Consider the following 6,000-nt stretch of genomic DNA (forward strand, 5'->3'; position numbering starts at 1 on the left):
ACTTCATTTGGGACAAGAACATTCCTGCATGAGATGCTGCTTAATGTATTACTGTCTTAAGAGCAGAGGCTTGGAGAACTCAGATCCCCCCGCCAAAGCAGTGGATTCACTTTCTGTGGTAGCTATGAATATACTTCTCCTTTGTCCTATGGAATTTCAGAAGGAATTCTTCTCCCTGAGAAGATCCCTCCTATTCCTCCCTCCAAGTTGGTGGGTTCTTCTAGGCATAACTAATCCCCAAAGCTAAGTACAGACAGTCAAAAATCAATTAAAACTTTGCAGGCTAGTCTAAGTTACGTAGATTGGAGCAATAAGCAAGTGAACACACATTCACTTTTGATTCCATAAATGCATCCACAAGCCTGCAGTGTCCTGGGCTAGAAACCTGGGGGCCCTAGAGCAGGCCTCCCTGCTTGGCTGAAGCAGACAGCTTGGGACAAGGCTAGCTGGCCCACCCTGTGGGTGGGGGGGAGAAGGGGAGGCTATGGGGAAGGAGCAAAGTATGCTGGTATGCTGGGGGACTATGAGTTAACTTGAATCTGGAGGGGATATGGGACAGAAGTTCAATAAACCAATTTAACCTAAATCAGTTAAGTCTGATACTACATCCAACCAGGTTTATCTTAAACCAGTTTCAGCCATTTTGAAAGCAGTTTATGTGCACTAAACTTCTGTTGGGTTAGAGTTTTGAACCAGTTTCCAATCACGTATACCAGTTTACATGTAACTTCTGTCCCTAGCCCAAAAGAATAACTTCTATTACTGCAATTGGTTTTTGCCTTGCCATTTTTAGCACAATTATTCTGAAATACCCTGGTCTTGCTTTCTGATAAATCCAACATTGTCAATGTTCTGTATACATTGGTTGCATGATATAGTTCTGCTTCATAAGGTTGTTTATGCTGTATATGTCTCATCTGCACTACTTTTTCAGATGTTCACCTGTAAAAAAAAAAACGTTAAAAGCTTTAGGACTGATAGGAATTAGATCCTTGATGCAAGGGACCATGAATCAGTTGCATGTTACAAATGCAGCTTGGAATTGCATCAGCAGTTTCATGTCACTTGATTCTACTGATGGCACATCTAAATAGCTAGGAAATGGCTCATTTCTGCATCCTGACTGATAGGAGGTTTTGTTCAGGAATCTGAAGTACAAAACTGAGCTCAGGGAATGAAGAACTAGGCCCTAACCAGTGTTATCTTAACCACTAATCCAAACCTTGTATAACGGCTAAGAATCAAAATGGAGTAATTTTGACTTGGATATGCCTATACTTATTAGCTATGTTCTCTTTATGCAAAGCAAGGAGGATCACCAAGGAGAATCACCATTAAATTATCTGGGAAACAGGTTGCATAAAACAAATATTTTGGGGAATATTCATTACGTTTTTTTAAAGCAGAAAGTTAGCTGAAGAATTTGTCTTGAGAAAAAGTCACCTGAAGGTACAAAGCCAAAATGCAGAGGCTGATGAAACACCTGACTCATGTGAAATCACTTCTTTTTGACTCATTTATGTACTCTTGGATGGGTGGGGAGGAGAAATGGAAAGAAATCATCATCCTTATCTTGTCATACACAGGGGAGACATTCACAAAGCCCTACAGTGTGCGGTTAATTTTCTGTTGTGCACCAATACAACTAAAATAACAGTGCCTGACACGCAGCAATCCTCTATCTAAGACTAAAATGGCTGATCCAGACAGCAATTTCTGACCCCCCCCCAAAAAAACCCCCATCAATGAAATGCAATGTCTTACAAGGGGCATTTCCATTCTTCTGCACCCCCCTCCTCGCTTTGTTTCGCTGGGCAACAATGCGCTGGGAGCTCTGCCATCCCCAGGTCCTACATCCCCTCCCCAACAAGACAAAGCCTAGCAGAGAAAACCAAAACCCGCCTGCCTGGCTGGTATCACACTTAGCAACCCACAAAGGAATGCCCTGAAGATGGATGTTGGCATTAAAGAGCATGATCAAGGGAAGTCAAAAAGCAGAACACAAAAAATAAAACGGGAGGCATGAATCGCCCCCCCCCCCCCGGGCTGTGGTGTGATGCCTGTGGGGGGGAGGGGTTCCTCTTTAAAAAGATGGCGGGGGGGAATAAAAGCCTCGAGGGAAGAAGATGAAGGTTGAGGAGAGGTCCTCATTAACATACCCACCCAAACATGGCTGACATCACAGTGCACCAGCCGGCAGCCCGCCCGGGGCTGCTCCCACCAGACTGGCGGTAGGGCGCGGGGAGAGGGAGGGGGCCCTCGTCATTGGGCCCGGGCCAGAGACAGCAGCGGGGAGGGAGCAGCCTCCCCCTCCCCTGCCTCTCCACCCCACCTCAGAGCCCGTAGCTCCCTCCCTCGGCCCCGGGCTCCAGGCAGCCCCGAGCGGCTGCGAACGGGGGGCTGCCCCGGGGCCAGGCTGCCTGACGCGCCCCACCTGGCGCGGGTGCGGCAGGCGCGGAGCCGGCGCCCCCTGCCCCCAGCACGGCGAGGGCTTTGCCGGCGGGGAGGGTCCCCTGCTCCTGCGGCGAGCGGACTCGTGGCCCTCGCCCCCTCCCCCGGCGCCCTCGGGGCATGGCCGGCCCCCGCGGATGCCTCGCGCCTCCCGCGAGCCAAGATGGCTTGGGCATCCTCCGCCCCACTCCACTCATACACACATGCACACGCACGCACATCGACATAGACACACATGCACACACTCACACAGACATACGCACCCACGCGCGCGCACACATACATACACTTAGGCACACGCACACGCTCGTCCACACATACACAGACACACGCACACACACTCCCGCACGTATACACAGGCACACACAAACCTGTATCACACAGGGCTGCACCCATATACATCCGCACATGCACACACTCACTGAGACACACGCATACACACACACATGCACGCGCTCATCCACAGACACGCGCGCACAGACATACGCACATATCCACAGCCACATGCACACACGCACATAGACACAGCCACGCGCACATACACGCACACCTATACATACACACGCGGGGGTAACCCCCCCCCCCAGCAGCACCCAAGCCCGGAGCACCCCGAGGGCACGGCGGTGCCGCCCCGCCCCCGGCTTGGAGGCGAAGCCCCCTCGGCCGGAGCCGCGTCCCTCACCTCTGCGGCGGGGCTCGGCCCGGCGTCCTCGGAGTGAATGAATGAGCGTGTGCGGGTGTGTGCGCGCGCGGGCGAGAGGCGGACAGCGGGAGAGGGATGATGGAGACGCACATGTGCCCGGCCCTCCCTTTGCAGCGCCTGTTTAAAGACTAGCACAAGGCGAGAGGGGCGGGAGGGGGAGGGGAGGCAGGGCCGAGCGGAGCCGGGGGAGCCGCACCTCCCTGACGCAGAGGAGAGGCTGCAACACCCGCCCGCAGCAGCGGCACCAGGGGCTGAGGGCGCGGCGGGGAGAGGCGGGGGAGGCCGGCGGCGCCGCTGAGGGCTCGTATGCTCCCCGGGGAAGTCTCTGCTCCGGTCCGCAGCCCCCTGCCCGAGCCAGCCCCACCCTTGCTCCTCGCTGAAGCGAGGATGCTGCAGCACACCCCGCCCTGGCACATGGTGTCTTTCTCTCGGGTTACTGCCCTGCCCTTGGCCTAGTGCCCATAGTGTGGCTGGGCTGAGAGTGAATGGGGGTGCTAGGTGTGAGGACGGGGAGAAAGGGAGCAGATGGTAGAAAGGGCGCTTGGAGAGACCCCAGCGTTATCCAAGAGGGCAGGGAGGTGATGCTGGGCTGGGCAAGGAGTGGGGCTTGGGAAGGAGGAAGGAGATAGTAGCAAGGGAGGGGCACAGAAACAGTGGAAATGGTAGGGTGGGTGATCTGGAGAATGAGTGAAATGCCTGGAGGTGAGATTATCGGAAGGCAAACAAACCTGGAAACAAGCAGAATTCCAGGAGTGACAAAGCACGGACTCCAGACACCAGGCCGCGCACCGGGGTGTGTGACCGCTTGCAGCCCGCCATGCCCCTAACTAAGAACACCGTAAAGGAGGGCCTCTCAGCCTTGGCTCCATGAGATCCTTTTAAGGGTGCTGCAGGGTACCGTGCAATATTAGCACTGGTAGGTGTACAGACACCAATGCAGGATTCACAAGGGAAACCCTGAGGTTTCAATTAGCAACCAGAACATGCTGCCCTGTTGTGGTCTTTCTGACTTCTTTGCAACAGAAGACTTGCTCGATTATTTTTCTGTAGCCAAGGAATGAGCAAAAGCTAAGACCTGGCATTTTTTTCAAGGGGTGCCTCAAGTCTAAAAAGACTGAAAGGGACTTATCATAAGGGCAATATACCTGAAAATAAAACCCTGGGCTGCAAAGGGCTGCTTAACACCACTCAACTCTTCTCAAAATATCCTCACAGTCAAAGAAAGAAGACTTTTCCCAAGACACACCCCATCCAGGACTTCACCCCCGCCACCACCTCCCGAACAATCTGTTCCCAATAAAGGAGTGTTACTCCTCTCTCCAAAACTTCCCTATACATGCCCCAACTGGAACAGGAAAGTGAGTCCCTCCTCCAGAATCTCCCTCTATACATCCAACCCACAGAAGAGAAAATTGCTGACCGTGCCCTGAGAACATTATATACAAACACCTGGAAGACCAGGAGCTGCCACCTTCCAAAGCATCTTCCTCCACATCAGAATAGGGCACTGCCCCCTAACCAGTCACAGTACCCAAGAACTGGCCTGCCCCCATGATCTGTGTCTCCTAAATATACATGCAACCCAGGAAGAGGGTGACCCTACCCTCCTGATTGACAGTACAGCAACCATTTCCAGTGGCTGACTTCTCATGTTCCTGGGATACATCTGAAATGTCCAGACATGTAGCAGGGAAGAAGCAACAGCATGGTGAGGCAACTGTGGCTTGGAGAGGTGCTTTGAGCATAGAACGTGGCATGATCCACAGACCAGCTATGGACCAGTTACCATGGCCTCACATGGCAAAACAATAATAATAATCATAAGGAAAAGGATATGTTCCCCCTTTTTCCCCCCTCTCTCTTCTTGAACACAACCACTTTCCAAGCTTGTATTAGATTAATTTAGAAAATATGTATATAGGTTCTAAGTAGAAAAAAGGAGGTCTTTAGGAAAGAATGCAAGGTTTTCAAAGATTTCGTAGACATTTGGGCTGGAAGGGACCCTGGAGGATCATTGAGTACAGCCCCCTGCCCCAGGTGCAGGAAGTCAGCAGGGAGCATAGGATCCCAGCAAGATAAGCATCCAAATGTGTCTTGAAGGCATTGGAAGTGGGTGCTTGAACCGCCTCCAGTGGCAGTCTGTTCCAGATCTTGGGGGCTTGCACAGTGAAGAAGTTCTTTCTTATGTCCAGCCGGAATCGGTCACAGTGGAGTTTGTGACTGTTCAATCTTGTCATCCCTTGGGGGGGCTCTGGTGAACAGTCGTTCCCCCAGCTCCTGGTAAGCATCCCTGATAAACTTATAGGTGGCCACCAGATCACCCCTGAGCCTGTGCTTTTCCGGGCTGAATAGCCCCATTGCTCCCAGCCTCTCATCATAAGGTCTGTTTTCCTGACCTCTCATCATGCACATGGCTGTCTTCTGCACCCTCTCAAGCTTTTCCGCTTCCTTTTTGAATTGCAAAGCCCAAAACTGGATGCAGTACTCCAGCTGTGGCCTCACCAAGGCCGAGTACAGCAGGAAAATGACATCCCAGGATTTGCTTGAGAAACATCTATGGATGCAAGCCAGTGTTTTGCTCGCTTTACTAGCTGCAGCATCACACTGAGGGCTTATGTTCTCATTTATTTATTATGTTATGGTTTCCCAGCCAGTTCCCCAGCCAATTCCCCAGCCCAGCGGATCATGGTGACATCAAGGCCGCAGTTAGCCAGTTTAGCCAAGAGGTGATCATGGGATACCAGATCGAAGGCTTTTTTAAAGTTGAGGTATACATTGTCGATCTCTCCCCCCTTGTCTAGGTGATAAGTCACCTGGTCATAAAAGGAAATGAGATTTGTCAGGCA

At 52.0% G+C, this 6,000-nt stretch overlaps 1 protein-coding gene across 2 annotated transcripts in view; it reads right to left on the reverse strand.

Moving 5' to 3' along the window:
* The window catches only part of SLC6A15 (solute carrier family 6 member 15), a 67,273-nt gene extending 63,976 nt beyond the window's left edge, over positions 1 to 3,297 (reverse strand). For both annotated transcript variants that reach the window (XM_090042635.1, XM_090042634.1), the window contains exon 1: positions 3,134 to 3,297. The gene's annotated coding sequence lies outside the window, so the exon portion shown is untranslated. The remainder of the gene's footprint in view (positions 1 to 3,133) is intronic.
* Between the last annotated feature and the right edge of the window lie 2,703 nt (positions 3,298 to 6,000).

The sequence above is a fragment of the Crocodylus siamensis genome, chromosome 4 (assembly GCF_052110815.1).
Source record: "Crocodylus siamensis isolate JL-2025a chromosome 4, ASM5211081v1, whole genome shotgun sequence".
Lineage (NCBI taxonomy): Eukaryota > Metazoa > Chordata > Crocodylia > Crocodylidae > Crocodylus > Crocodylus siamensis.